This window comes from Ovis aries, chromosome 4, assembly GCF_016772045.2.
Source record: "Ovis aries strain OAR_USU_Benz2616 breed Rambouillet chromosome 4, ARS-UI_Ramb_v3.0, whole genome shotgun sequence".
In the NCBI taxonomy this organism is placed as follows: Eukaryota; Metazoa; Chordata; class Mammalia; order Artiodactyla; family Bovidae; genus Ovis; species Ovis aries.
The window spans coordinates 84,195,170-84,211,190 of NC_056057.1; the positions used below are offsets into that span (position 1 = coordinate 84,195,170).

The 16,021-nt window shown below is 41.3% G+C and overlaps 1 long non-coding RNA gene across 2 annotated transcripts in view; it reads right to left on the minus strand.

The window, feature by feature from the left end:
- LOC121819418 (uncharacterized) overlaps positions 1 to 16,021 on the minus strand; it is a 36,746-nt gene that overhangs the window by 6,177 nt on the left and 14,548 nt on the right. For both annotated transcript variants that reach the window (XR_006059663.2, XR_009600519.1), the window contains exons 4-5: positions 7,648 to 11,980; positions 5,579 to 5,705 (exon numbers count right to left, since the gene is read on the minus strand). This is a non-coding gene — a long non-coding RNA (uncharacterized LOC121819418). The remainder of the gene's footprint in view (positions 1 to 5,578; positions 5,706 to 7,647; positions 11,981 to 16,021) is intronic.

The window sequence follows — 16,021 nt, forward strand, 5'->3', positions numbered from 1 at the left end:
GAGGATCCTCGCTGGTCCATCCCATCCTCTCACTGCACCTCTACACTACACCTTGCTCACCCCATTGCTTCCTCCTCCTGAAACACCTCCCACTCTGGCCTGTCTCTGTAATGCCCCCTTCCCTCCCAGCACAGTCTGAGTCCCACCTCCTGCACAAAACTTTCTCACCAGTCTTCTCCTCTGTCTGCACCCATTTGACTCATTGAATTAAGTGTAAAACGGATTATCATTTAGTTCTTTGCTACCAACGTTCTCTGTATTCCAGGTCCACTCCAGGACATTGGATACAATTGCACCGAGCAAAGGAACAAGAGACTTGAGTGATGGATTAATTCCGAAAAGTCCACAAACTCCAGTCCCCAACCTAAACTTATATATAAGAAGAAACTATAGAATGGTTTTGAGAGACTGGAGAGGGAGAAGTTTTCTTAAACAAGGTTCCAAATTTCCCAAAGTATATGCCCCAAGCAGTTTGACTACAAAATTGAGAATATCTATTTAAGGAAAGATCCTTGAGACAAAATTAGTAGACAGATGATAAATTTGCTGAAAATATTTGTGATAGCTGAAACTCACAAAGAAATATCTAGAACAGATAAACTCATTCACGTCAACAAGTAACTAATAATAGTGACAGTAGAGTCTAATTTTAATAACAATTATGTTTTTATCATTATATTTACAATATTCATAAATCACTGGAAATAGTCATATTAAGTTTAATAATATACTGTTGTTGCTGCTATGTCATGTCAGTTGTGTCTGACTCTGTGTGACCCCATAGACGGCAGCCCACCAGGCTCCCATCCCTGGGATTCTCCAGGCAAGAACACTGGAGTGGGTTGCCATTTCCCTCTCCAATGCATGAAAGTGAAAAGTGAAAGTGAATTCGCTCAGTCATGTTCAACTCTTCGCGACCCCATGGACTGCAGCCTACCAGGCTCCTCTGTCCATGGGATTTTCCAGGCAAGAGTACTAGAGTGGGGTGCCATTGCCTTCTCCAATAATAACATGCTATTATTCTATAATAACATACAGTATAATAATATAACATCCAGTACTATGTAATCCCTAACATTCATTGCCTATCTGTTATTTGCCAGACACCCTCCTAAGTGTTTTGCAAATATTGTCACTTTAATCTTCACTCATCTGTGAAGTAGTTGCTGTTTTTTCTTTTTGTAAATGAGAAGGCTAAGGTACAGTGAGTGATATAAAGAAACTTCAAAGTCACACAGACAGTGAATGGCAGGGCCAGACAACTGCCTTGGCAGCTTAGCTCCAACGGAGGCTTTGCCCCTCTCTAGCCACCCCTCTTTTTGCTCTGTCTAAACGACTTGAATCGGCAAAGCTCTGAAGGCCACACGCAAGTACCAGGCATAAAAAGAAAACTTCAGCTTCCTAATAATCAGATTAGTGCTAATATACTCATAGACTAATCAGATCCTGCTTGGTAGCCAACAGGTTGGTAAAAATTAAAACATAAGTTAACATGGCACTGGTGTTATGTAGTGAACATGTGTATGTATATTTCCTGGGACCAGCATCCCTGGGGTTACCGGTGGAATTACTGACACCGGCTTAAGAGAGCCTCTGTCAGTCACTGCAAAACCGGGAGTGGCCAGGAGGGGGCAGCAGATGACGCGCCAGTCACTGGGGGATGGCTGAACACAGCACAGCGGCTGAAAGCTGTGAAGAACAGTAAGCCAGGTGAGCAGACAAATGTACAGACAAAGGCAGGTGAGGTTGCTGTGCCATTTATATCAGTGCAAAAATACATTCTTCATAAACGAGACTAGTTTTCACAGATACATAAGCTCAAAGGAAATCATCAAACAGATTGAGCATCCTATGGAGGAACTCGAATAAGGGAAGAAGGGGAGGAAAAAGAATGAAATAAATAACAAATACGTAAAACTAAGTAACATGACTAGTACAAATTAATGGTGCTAATGTGCGACACACTGAGAAATATCACACACACACACACACAAATGAGAACTAAGCTAAAAAATAAGAAAAAAGCAATCAGAAAATACATACTATGGAGGCACTCAGAGAATGCTAATTCCAGGATAAACCATATATTTGAGCTTAATTTTCAAAACTAAAATTTTCAATTTTCAAAACCTCATATTTGAGCTTAATTTTCAGCAACCTCTCTCCCCTCAATTTCAAGAGTGGCTTCAACTGGTAAATTAAGGCCAGGGTAACTCAAAAGCAATTTGTTCATTTTCTCTATTGGTTGAGGAAAATGTGACTTTTTTCCTTCTTCAGAGAAAATTTGTGTTCACTGGCTGCTAATTAACATCTAGCTGGCCCTGGCATTGTGTGCTGGTCATGAAGTTGACGTCCCCTTCAAGGCAATGCTCTCCTACCTGGTGATGAAAGCAAACCCGGAAGGAGGACACTCCCGCGTTTAGAAACGAACACTGGAGTCAGGCACCGAAACAAGCCTCGGGGGCTCAGGGGTTTGAAAGTGAGAAAAAGTATGAGAAGATAGTTTCTAGCCAAGCTATTTTCCAAACCATAGTTAACTACTATGTCTCTCAGAGACAGGCATAAAAGTTTGTTGTTGATAATCTTTCTGGTTTTTAAAAACCAGAAAATATTCAGTTCAGTTCAGTTGCTCAGTCGTGTCCGACTCTTTGTGACCCCATGGACTGCAGCACGCCATGCCTCTCTGTCCATCACCAACTCCCGGAGTTTACCCAAACTCATGTCCATTTGAGTCAGTGATGCCATCCAACCATCTCATCCTTTGTCATCCCCTTCTGCTCCTGCCCTCAATCTTTCCCAGCTTCAGGGTCTTTTCAAATGAGTCAGCTCTTTGCTTCAAGTGACCAAAATATTGGAGTTTCAGCTTCAACATCAGTCCTTCCAATGAAAACTCAGGACTGATCTCCTTTAGGATGGACAGGTTGGATCTCCTTGCAGTCCAAGGGACTCTCAAGAGTCTTCTCCAACACCACAGTTCAAAAGCATCAATTCTTTGGTGCCCAGCTTTCTTCAGTGCGACTCTCACATCCATACATGACCACTGGAAAAACCATAGCCTTGGCTAAACGGACCTTCGTTGCCAAAGTAATGTATCTGTTTTTAAATGTGCTGTCTAGGTTGGTCATAACTTTCCTCCAAAAAACACATTAAAATTAAAAATAAAGTTGAAGGATGTGAGTGGTACAGACAGATGGCACAGAAAAAAAATCTGAATATCCCCAAGAGAATTCTATTTTTTATGCATATTTAGATTTATTAAAAGTCTTCACTTTTAGTTTCCTGACAGAGCCAGAACCAAGTACCTAAGAAAATCAGCACGATTCAGCTTTCTGCATATACTGTAGTTGTGCACACGTACCTGTGTGTGTACGTGTGTGCATGTATGTGGGCACAAGGACTCTCTCCAAGCGTCAATGTTTGCACGTTCTCTAGGTGCTATGTTTGAGCATTTCCTTTGCACTGGCCTAGAATGAGTTTGCTGGAAGAAGTGCCTAGGGTCGAAGTCAGGCTGGGTAACAAAGTCAGTGGCTATACATACCCTCACATCACACTTACAACTTAATGGCTTTTTGTGAAGGAACCTACTCAGAATAGTTTCCTAGAGCCGTATTAAGTCAAGAGGAAGCAAGCAATGTGCATTATTATGGGATCAAAACCAAAGTGATAAGCTGCACTATTTTTCATCCTGCCTGAGCTGTTATTTCAATATCCGGAGTGTTAATTCAGTTCAGAATCACAAATCACTGGAACCAGAAGAGACCAAAAACATCACCCTCTCCCCTCATTTCGAGGCTGGAGAAATGGGAAGCTTGCAAGGGGGAGTCACTTGCAAGCACATGGGGAATACAATTGGAAAAACAAGTGTCCTGCCCTGCTTTCCAGGGCCGTTTCATTCAGACACTGAATCTTTTGCTGTTAATCACTTTCTGGGGTAACAAGGCAGGAGAATCCAACTTGTGTGACAAATCTCTCATGGCCAGGAGGGGGCGCTAGAAGTTAGTATAAGTGAATCCATCCAAATATTGAACTTTGTAAGCAGAAAGCATGAATTGAAAGCAAATCAGATGTACAGCAACATCACAGTTTGCATTAACATGAAACAGTCCAGTGAGGAGAGAAATTAATTCCTGAGTCACAAACTTCCAAGCAGGTTGCTTCGGGCGCAGGCTCTGCAGACTGGTTGACTTGGCTCAGATTCTTGGTGTTTTTATTCCCCGGGCAACCTCAAGTAAGTTACTTCACCTCCCTATGCCTCTGTTTCATCTGCATATTGGACATAAGTAATACCATCTTTATGCTTGCAAAGAGGGGATAAATATGTACAATGTTTCACATTCAAAAAGAGTATTTGTTGTTTAATGGATCAGTGATTTCTGTTATGACCTTAAGAAAATTAGACTTTTAAAAAGGCCATCGGGTATTAACATGAAAGTGCTAGAAGAAATTTCTTTCACTTTTTGAGGTCCATCGCATTAATGAATGTGGGTTCCTCAAGTATATCTTAAGTTCACTGTGCACTGGTGTGTGAAAGCTATTCTTACATTTCTATAATATTTCTGAGATTTTCCTCATAGTCTCTTGCATATTATAATTTAAAAAGAAATCACATATACTTATTTATTTATTGAGTAGATGGTGGCATAGGTTTTGTAATTTGTTAGACTTGGGTTTGAATCCAGGCTTCATTACCTTCTTCTTAAATGACCCTGAGAAGACAAAACTCTTAAACATTCTGACTCTTTCATCATCAAATGTGATTGAATATAACCAATTTGAAGTATTATTACAAGGATTAAAATGGTACAAGAATTAAATGTTACTTAAGACCGACTTAGATAGTATTTATTTAAACACAGTCTGTCATAGTCCCTGGCACAGGATGAATAATGTACCCAGAGTAAGCATCGCTATTCTCATTTACAATGACTTGCCCAAGGACACATGTCCTTCAAGTGACAGTTTTTGGACTCCAGCAGCCATTCTGTTTTCCAAAGCAATATAGCCTCACAGAATCACAGGGTCTCATGTCAGACTCTCCAAACATCCCCTTTTTGTACTTCCATCCTGAAAAGCACCATTTTCCCTCAGCTCACCATTTATGGGATTACACTGCTGTCTGTCCAGAGAGCCAAGCCCCAAGCAAAGCCCCGTTACTGGGTCATTCACTTTGACAAGGAAGTTGGGAAGGCTGACAGCCACGTGGATTCAGTATGATCCAGCAGCTTCACCTCTTTTCCTCTGAACCTATCAGAGCCTGTCACTTTAAAATGAAATCTTCAAAGAATCCAGAGACTAAACCCTCAATTTCTTAAAAACACACTAAACAGATGACATGCCTTGGGTTAGAGAAAGCAAAAGACTGAAAGGAAACTCAGGAATCCAGAGAGGGGAATTTTTGTTTCAGAGAAGAGATACTGGGATTTGGTAGAGATATATTGTTCAGGTAGCCAAGAGGGAAGACACAAACCTGAAATTTAAATGGAAGGAAACAAACTGGAATGGAGTCTTAAGATCCCGAAATGGTCAGTAAGCACCATATGGTGCAGGTATATGGGTAACTGAGCAGATGTAAGCATACTGATGAACCGAAGATGGTTACAGAAGTTCTTGATGAGCCCAACGACGCAGAACCCAGGCCGGATTATCCTCCTTTTTTCCCCACCAACTCTGACTTGACAACACAATGGCGTTATGGAGAATTTCTTCTGTGAAAGGCAGTGGGAGAAAAGAGAGAATGAATATTAAGATCATAGCATTAAGTCACCCCATCTCCCCATTAAACAGCTCTCCAGAGTCAGATGTTCAGTCATTGTGTAACCAAAAGCGGAGTCCCGCTGCTTCAAACTAATAAAGAAACAAGGTTGGTGGAGAGAAAATTTTGTTTTGTTTTGGATGCTGACAAAACATCCAAAGGATGTCTGAGGAGTGGGAAGGGAGGATGCCTGTCCAAAGGCCAACCCCACCTGACAATCAGGGAGCAAGAGCTTTCATAGACAGAGGGGGGAGGCTACATGCCAAAACAGCACAGTCAGCTCTGTCATCTTACAATCGGTCATCAGTGATCTGACCAGAGTCTTCTTGATTGTTTTAGGTACAGTTAAGCTTCAGCTACAGGGTCAGTTCAGTTATAGTCTGGTCATCAGGTGGTTAACTTCTCCAGCTGTTGGGGATTTCAGTCTCCATACAAGCTCACAGGATAGGGCTCAGAATATTACCTATAGCCCTTGAGAAGGAACTAAATGCGCTTGACTATGCTTAATGACCAAGCTATTATTATTTGGTCTTCTTTCTTTTTCTTTGTGGCTGCATTTTATTTCTATAATTAAATTTCTTCTTTTGCTAAGGTTTTTCCAGGCCAAAGGCAGGCAGAGGACTTGGGGTAACAAGGACCATAGCGTCCTGCTCTGTTTCTGTTGCGTCTTTATTACACCCAAAGAACTTAGCATAATGTCTTGCAACTAACGGCAGATTCATGAATCAAGTTTGCAAAAATGAGTCCTATCCGAGTTCTAAGGTGGCCATCCGTGTGGTCTATACTAAGCTGGAAGTCCTTGAACTACTGTCTTCAAATGGAGAGGATATGCTAATGTGTGGTGAAGACACGCCTTCACAATGAAACAAGAGTCATGTTTGCCTGCACCAGTGGGAAGTTTGACTTGATGGACTCAGCCAAGCCCTAATGGTGTTAAACCATTTTCAGCAATGCTCGCAGACTGTCCTGGAGGACAACACTGTTAATGCAGACATGCTGTCACCGTTCCAGATGTTAACTCTGATTGTCCTCAGGGCTTGTAAGTTGCTCTTTTCCCCCCATTTCCTTTAACTAATATTCTCTAAATTTTGTCCCTTTAAAAACTCCAACTTTCAGGTTTATTTACTCTCCTCTTTCTGCCCCCCCACCCCCACCCCACCAGTGTGTGTGTATTGTACAGGTCATCTAGAGCAACCTCAAATTTCCAGTACCAAAAAGCTGTCTAACAGCCCGCCTGGAATGTAACAATTTTTACCACATCTGTATATTGGTGTCAAGAAAGACCTGGTTAAGCCATGCAGCACCTGCTACACATTTTCTCTAACACCGTCAAAAGGGAAGCAGGCATTCTGTTGAGCAAGTTTGAGGCAGACAGGATACCTGAAACTTCTACATCGACCCTCACTGTTCACAATGCACGGGGACGAGACTCTGCCACCTATTACTGTGCCCTCTGGGATGTGCACAGTAGAAGACATTAGAGTCATGCCATTCAATAAATGATTCTTGGGTTTTCATCCACTGTCGTGAGTTAGGAAACCACAGTTACCACCTGTATGCATCTGTGCAGTTTTCTAGGTAAGCTTTTATGTGGGTAACTCTGCAAAGTTGCCAAATCCCACATTTTCTCAAAGAGGAAGCTTTGTGCTCTATAACACAGGGAGCCCAGCCAGATACTTTGTGATGATCTAGGGGGTGGGGTGGGGGGAGGGGAAGGAGGTTCATGTATACAATTATACATATAGTATATGTAATGTATATATGTATTTATATATGTATAATTGTGTATACATATGTATAATTATGGCTGATTTGCATTGTTGTATGGCAGAAACCATCACAACATTGAAAAACCATTTTCGTCCAGTTAAAAAAATAAATTAAAAATAAATTACCTGCAAATAACCAGGCTCTTGTTTTCGGGAATCATCTTGCTCTCCAACAGGCTTTCCCAGGGCACCCATGTTTATTCATCTGAGTCAACCTCCACAACACACTATTTTATTTTCTGCCGAGATATATACACCATACTATCTGTGACCCCTTTTTAAATTTAATTAATTAATTTTTGGCTGCACTACATGGAATGTGGGATCTTAGTTCCCCGACTAAGGATCAAACTCCCTGCAAGGAAAGTGTAGAGCCTAACCACTGGACCACCGGGGAGGTCCATGTGGCCTCTTTTGTATGACTTGCATGTCATTACTTTTTTTTTTCTGATCCACTTATCTCCTTTGATTAAAATTGTGGGTATTAGATTAAATGTTACTTATTCAGCCTGGAGGCTAAAATGTAACAAACACATGATGATCTAACCACAAGCAGGGTTGACTGCAAGGATAAATATATCAAATACATGCCTGGAATGGTGATATTTGATTTTGCACGAAACTTATAAATGCTGCTACTTACTGAGTCCAAGTCAAAGTCTACTTTGGATTGGAGCACGGGGAGCAGTTCATTATCTGAGCTACTGAAGATTCCACCTATCCCACAGTCAGTGTTTGACTGACGCTCTGAGCCAGGCATTGTGCACAGCAGACACTGAAAATGTCATATGCTCTGTCAGATCTGGAGGTCATTGCTGTAGCACCCCCTCTCTGCCACTGGGCTGCCAGTCCCCAGTGAAATGATAGTCCTCAAATTAAATATTAATACATCTCCGGGTTATAAATCTCTCAGGAATTCTGGTAACTTCTAGCTCAGCTCATGGTTGATAATTTGTGTTGTTTTGCTGTGATAAAACAAATAAGATCTTTGTTTTCTTCCAATGTGATTTCACTTAGGTAAAACAGATGAAAGTAGATTTGCTCTGTTTGAAAGAATTGAAGGATAAATAATTCTTAGGTTTGTTTTCTCAAATAGCTCTTATGTTTTCTGATTTTTCAATAGAATACAATTATCTGTCTACGCAAAGGGCCTAGCCAGGTGGTGAAGACTTTGGTCTCTTGTATCAGAGAGGCCTAGGTCTGACCTGGGCTCTGGCACTTACCAGCCATGCGACAAGGAGGATCTCTGCTATAGTCCATTTCCTCACCTGTAAAATAGTGGTCCTTGACGGAGGAGCCTAGTAGGCTACAGTCCATGGGGTCGCAAAGAGTCGGACACGACTGAGCGACTTCACTTCACTCACTTGTAGAGCAACTATTGGCACAGGAACACACACACACACCCCAGGGCTTTGTACCTAGGGCTTAGCACCACATCGGTCATAGAGGGGCTGATTTACAGCTTAAAGATAGATTAGCTAGATACAAAGAAAATCCCACGGGAAGCCATCCCAAATAAACTCAATAAAGGATGCACACAGGTGAGAATTATAGTGGCTTGCTCATGGACCAACAAGCCCTATGTGGGTAGGGGGGAAACAAGTCTATATGCGGAGTCACTTACTTCTCCTGCTCTTCTTTAGACCAATGTGAGCTTCACTAAGGACACTGGCCACACATATCAGAGGCAAATCAGCCAGAGGCAAACCAGCCTGATTCATAGAACACCAAAAGCACTTTATATGAATAAGCAGTACTGAAGACAGAAGTGGCTCAATTACTGTCTGTTGAAATGAGGTCTATATTTCCATTATTATTGAGGTGTTTGCATTACCTAATGGGTGGATGGGGATTTTCTATAAATGGATACATGAAATCTCCTGATGATTTTGATTTAACTTCTTCTTGTACCAGAAGGGGATGATTCACAGTGACTGTAAGTAATAGAACCAATGTAGTATTATCTAATTAATGCTGAATATGAGAGCTGAAGAACTGATACTTTCAAATTGTGATGTTGGAGAAGACTCTTGAGAATCCCTTGGACTGCAAGGAGATCAAACCAGCCAGTCCTAAAGGAAATCAACCCTGAATGTTCAGTTTGAAGGACTGATGGTGAAGCTGAAGCTCCAGTACTTTGGCCACTTGATGCAAAGATCTGACTCACTGGAAAAGACCCTGATGCTGGGAAAGGAGAAGGGGGCTGCCGAGGATGAAATGGTTAGATAGCATCACCGACTCAATGGGCATGAATTTGAGCAAACTGCAGGAGATAGTGAAGGACAGGGGAACCTGATGTGTACAGTCCACAGGGTCACAAAGAGTCAGACACAACTAGCGACTGAAGAGCAGCAAAAGTCTAGGAAAAGCTTAGAAGTCAGTATTTTCTGTAACATATGGTGTATTGCCAGCTCCTCACACATACTAACAGTGTGGGAAAAGTGATGTGTGTTCCCTAAGAGTCAAGTTGGAAAAATCACAATTTTGAAAATTGCTAGGCCCACCTGGAAATTCATATTGACTCTTTTGACTCGAGTGACTTTACTTTCAACCCTGAGAGTGGGTTTGGAGAATTAGCTCAAGGCAGAGGAAAGGGCACAACTTTGTAGCGATCATGTCTGGAGGTTGGGATCATGGATAATTGTTTTCTATGTCACTACTGTGGCTCCTACATTGTCTAATAGAAAACCTTTCTTACTTTTGAATGTTAGCTCAAAATTTATTTTTAAGAAAAATCCACATATTTCATAATTTTAACAATACCTCAGAAACTATTGAGCACTTAGAGACAACATGTAAAAATTGATGGTTAGAAAGGTTCCGTCTTGACCACTTTTTCTTCCCCCTCCTCCAGTAGCTTTTGCTTCTTTACAAAGTAAAATCTTATTTTCTCTCCTAATTTCCAGTGAGCCCTATTTGGCAAATGAAAGACCATGTTAATGCTCAGGGTGGCTTATTGGGCTTAAATGTCTTTTCTTCCCCTTATTATAGACACTATAATGTACAGATAGTGCCAAAAATATGCAGTCTTCTTTTTTTTTTCTTTTGGGCCATGTAGCTTGTGAGGCCTTAGTTTCCTGACCAAGGATCCAACTCAGGCCCTCAGCAGTGAAATAAAGGCATCTTAACCACTTGTCTTCCACGCAGTCTTATTAACCCTATGGTACTGAGAGGGTAACAGGCAGGAAGGCCAGGGGTCTCCAAAGGGAGGAAATAGGCTGCAAATGTCAGACATTCTCTCTCTCTCTCTCTTAAGCAGCAGGAGGAAACAAACTAGTGATATATTTTTTCCCCTTTTCTATGCAGATTTAAAAAGAGGCTTCTCTTAAAATATTGTGTTGACATAATGACACCTGGTTCCATCTGAACTTAACTTTTCTCAAATTTTGAGCTAACTAATACATTTTTTTTTAATGGAAATGTTTGTCTTAAGCTATGTTAATGTACTATGCATTTACCCCAGACTCTGTCTTCAAGTCGGTTCCACCTAAAGGCTCAGAACTGACTTGACAAACCTATACGTTATCCTCATACATTGTTCTCCTAATCCATGTAAACAGAACTATTTGTATGGCAATCTGCCTTTATACAAGACTCAAGTCAATCATTTTATGGCCCAGATGACTGGTGCCAAGATTATCTCAAAATGCATCTTGTGGGTGAGGAGCCTGGTGCCATTCTCTGAGTTTTTAGACATTCCTTTCTTTCATTAACAGACTGCCAGTACCTATATAACATCCAGCTAAAAGCTAGCAGGCATGTATTCTTTCTGCCCCCTTCTGATGTCTATGTCAGAAGCTTTCTCTATCTCTTCTATACTTTAATAAAACTTTATTACACAACAGCTCTGAACAATTAAGCCTTGTCTCTGGCTCCAGATTGACTTCTCCTCCAGAGGCCAAGAATCCCGCCGTCTTTCATGGTTCAGCAACAACCTTTCACAACAACATTCTTGCTTTCTTTACTTCTGTTTTGCCCAGATGTAGTGATGAGCAAGAACTGTACACTTCACTGCACAGGAGGTCTATCAGTCTGCAAGGTGGCTGGCACTCCAGTTGCCAGAGAACATGACCCTCTACCTCTCACAGAAGGTTGCTAGAAAATCAGCCTCACGTGATCTTCACCTGGAGAGGCCGGAGAAGATAGACTTTCAGCTTTGCCTCTGTGAGTGCCCTTCTTTGGGGCATGGATTTCTCAGTCAGTTCAAGGACATGAGGGGATGCTAAGGGGCAAAAAGGAAGGACTCTTGAAGGTTTTCTGTTTTCTCAAGTTCCGCTCTTCACATTTCTCCAACCTGCTCTTGATGCAGGAGACTAACCCCTATGGAGTCCACTAATGGGCACCTTCACTCATCGATTTCCATTTAATTTTGGCCCAGCTGGAATTTGAAGTTCAAAGAAATGAAGACCGTGTCACCTGACCAAAGCACTCCTTCTTTGGGCACTAGGATTTTGAAGCCCTGAGGAAAGAAACAACAACACATGTTCCTCTCTATTAAGTTCATCAGTTAGAAAGTACAGAATTCAGTGATACTCTCTCAGCACCTGTCTGGTTTCCTGTTTTCTTACTGAAGGAGCAGGGGGACATCCTGTTCTGTTAAGGGCGGGATCTTAGTGGCTTTTTGGAAAGTGAAATGAAACACGCTTGGTGAGGCCTTCTTCCTACTCTTCAACCTGTATTACTTATCTGGGGGCAAAGGTAACCCACTCATTTGAACATCTGTTTGATTTCTTCCTTTTGTTCTTCCAGACTGACTCTCCATTTCTCTTAACTCTCCTTTATGCCTTGCATGTCAGACCTTCATAAACTAGACTAATGGTCTTACTTCTGGTTGCTGTTTGGGAGATTGGATCAGGGTTCCCTCCTTGACAGTGATCTTGGATTGACTGCGTTCTCCACCAGTGACCAAATAGAGTGACATCTAACTCATAGACAGAAGTTTAAGTGCAGGAGCCAAAAGATGAAGGTGTAGGAGGACATTCTTTTTATGCTGATTAACCCCATGGAGGAGTGTGTTTCCTTTACTAAAACCCAGGGAGGCTGTTTCCTCCTCCTCCTGTTCCTCTTTTCTACCTGCTCCTCATCCTTTTGGGGCACTCAAGCTGGGTAGACAGGATGTATGAGTACCAATATTCATCTATGAATATTGCTCTGAGTATGCACATTTGTTTCCCTATTTCTTAGATTTGGTTAGGATTTTTTTTCCTGATGGCTCAGATGGTAAAGAATTTTCCTGCACTGCAGGAGACCCAGGTTTGATCCCTGGGTCGAGAAGATCCCCTGGAGAAAGAAATGGCAACCCATTCCAGTATTCTTGCCTGGAAAATTCCATGGACAGAGGAGCCTGGCAGGTTACAGTCTATGGGGTCACAAAGAATTGGACACAACTGAGTGACTAACACTTTTTTTAAAAAGTAACTTCCAGTGAAATAAGTTAGACAAAGAAAGAGAAATACTTTATGTCATCACTTATATGTGGAATCTGAAAAGTAAAACAAAAGAATATAACAATAGCAAGACTCTCAGGTATAGAGAACAAGTGTGGAGAGGGAGGTGGGGAGGGGCAAGGGATAGGTATAGGTTTAAGAGACACAAACTACTATGTACAAAATAAATAAGCAAAAGCACAGAGAAATAGAACTATTGTTTTGTAATAACTTTAAATGGAGTATAATCCATAAAAATACTAATTCACTATGTTGTATACCTGAAGATAACATAATATTGTAAATCAACTATACTTCAATAAAAGTATAGTTGATTTAAAACATAGTTACCCATGCCAGCAAAAAAAAAGTAATCTTTTCTTTCTTGATTATTTTGCTTTTTGTTGGAAATGCTATTCCAATGGAAGCAAAGGAAAATATGTAATTTAATAGCAGGAAGGAACATATATTTTCACTGTAGAGTATCCAGATATAACTTTCCATATACACACAAATGCTGATACCAAATCAGGAGTTTGAAGATCAGATATTTACTTAAAAAAACAACCACCATGTTCAAGGTCTGTTATGATTAAAGAGCTGCAACCATAAAGTTAGTAAAATTCACAGAAGAAGAAGATGAAATGAAGACCTAATATAATAGCCGCTGGGAACCTTAGAGTACCAACAGAGCCAAGAAAATGAGCACAAACACCCCTTATCATGACTGTGACCACATCCTTCCCAACATGGAGCAACCTTGGTCCTGAGTCCAGACCTCAGCCCTGGCTAGACCTCAGCTGCAGCCTGCAGCATTTCCTGTGCTTCTCAGGTCTATACCTTATATCAGAGAAAAGAGGAAAGGGAGTCTGATGGCTATCGATTGTACCCCTACAGATGTTAGTAACTGTGCCCCTAAATGTCTGCTTTGACATCATTTCCTGTTGATGTGGATTCCTATTTAGAGACTATGAGTGTTGAAATGGCCTGATTATCTCAGAGAGAAAGAAGACAGGGTGCATTATTTAATTTCCCAGAGATTTTCAGTCACTGTGAAGAATCTGGGCCAAAGGTACTGACAATGAACATACTGAACTTGATAACCACTTAGCTCCCACTGGCTGCTAGATAATTTATCATGCATATTCAGAAGCTCATATGATTTTCATTAAGAAAAACCCTGCAAATAAGTGTGTTTCGTGGAAGAAGGAATTTATGCTTGGAGAGGGTAGTTATCAGTCCAAACAAATAGTTCATGCTGCTTCAATTGCACTATTGGGCCACTGTGAATCCCCTTAGTGTTTGTTAACTGTATAAAGATATACTTTGGCATTTGTGAGCAAATGTGGGTTGACCCAGACCTGTTGCCATACCTAGGGGAGCCTGCTGTGGACATAATGAGTAGCCACTCAAGAAGTCATGGCTTGAAGGTCACCTTGGGGCACCTCTTAAAGAGTTCTGTTTCTGTACACTCTTCTCTAGGACCCTTCTCCCTAGTGGAGAACAAAAGTCTAAGAAAATCATCTATCTTCTGTGTTTTGTGAATTTACTTTACCAAGAAATATCATAGATGGGATACATAATGAAGGCTCCAAATTCCATTCTTGGGCTTAAACAATCATAATAATATGCAATGAGGATAATGTTTTGGAAATTTATAGTCAGCATCTTTTTATTTTCCTAAATGAATCATGTAGTTAGCTGTAGTCCTTATTCTACTGAAACTAACCCAAGAGATTAGCCACCCATGGAAGGTGACAGTGGCTGTGCCCAGAACAAGCTCACTTTTGCTTCTTTTATTTTGCCTATTTTTCCCAAATTTATTGAGATACAATTGATGTACAAGAAGAGAACTGGACATGGAACAACAGACTGGTTCCAAGTAGGAAAAGGAGTACATCAAGGCTGTATATTGTCACCCTGTTTATTTAACTTATATGCAGAGTACATCATGAGAAACACTGGGCTGGAAGAAGCACAAGCTAGAATCAAGATTGCCAGGAGAAATATCAATAACCTCAGATATGCAGATGATACCACCCTTATGGGAGAAAGTGAAGAGGAACTAAAAAGCCTCTTGATGAAAGTGAAAGAGGAGAGTGAAAAAGTTGGCTTAAAGCTCAACATTCAGAAAACTAAGATCATGGCATCTGGTCCCATCACTTCATGGCAGATAGATGAAGAAACAGTGGAAACAGTGTCAGACTTTATTTTTTTGAGCTCCAAAATCACTGCAGATGGTGACTGCAGCCATGAAATCAAAAGACACTTATTCCTTGGAAGGAAAGTTATGACCAACCTAGACTGCATATTAAAAAGCAGAGATATTACTTTGCCAACAAAGGTCCATCTATTCAAGGCTATAGTTTTTCCAGTGGTCATGTATGGATGTGGGAGTTGGACCGTGAAGAAAGCTGAGTGCTGAAGAATTGATGCTTTTGAACTGTGGTGTTGGAGAAGACTCTTGAGAGTCCCTTGGACTGCAAGGAGATCCAACCAGTCCATCCTAAAGGAGATCAGTCCTAGGTGTTCATGGGAAGGACTGATGCTAAAGCTGAAACTCCAATACTTTGGCCACCTCATGCAAAGAGTTGACTCATTTAAACAGACCCTGATGCTGGGAAAGATTGAAGGCAGGAGGAGAAGGGGGCGACAGAGGATGAGATTGCTGGATGGCATCACCGACATAAGTTTGAGTGAACTCTGGGAGTTGGTGACGGACAGGGAGACCTGGCGTGCTGTGATTCATGGGGTCTCAAAGAGTCGGACACGACTGAGTGACTGAACTGAACTGAACAAGATTGTATAATTTTAAGCAATGTAAGATGTAGTATCAACAGTGGTAGGTTAAGTTCTGATTCTTACTTACACCAGCCAGTTCAGAGGAAGAGACCAAATCCCGGAGACTAGCAGGGCAAAGAGCTAGAAGCTGATGAGAACGCAAGGGGGATGGGAGGATGACTGTAAGAACTCACACTCCTGTGTGTAGTGAAGCCATCGGGGGGTGAGAGGAAGGATGAGAGAAAAACAAAAAAGATAAAGAATGTACTCAAAGGGACTGAACTAACCTGCAA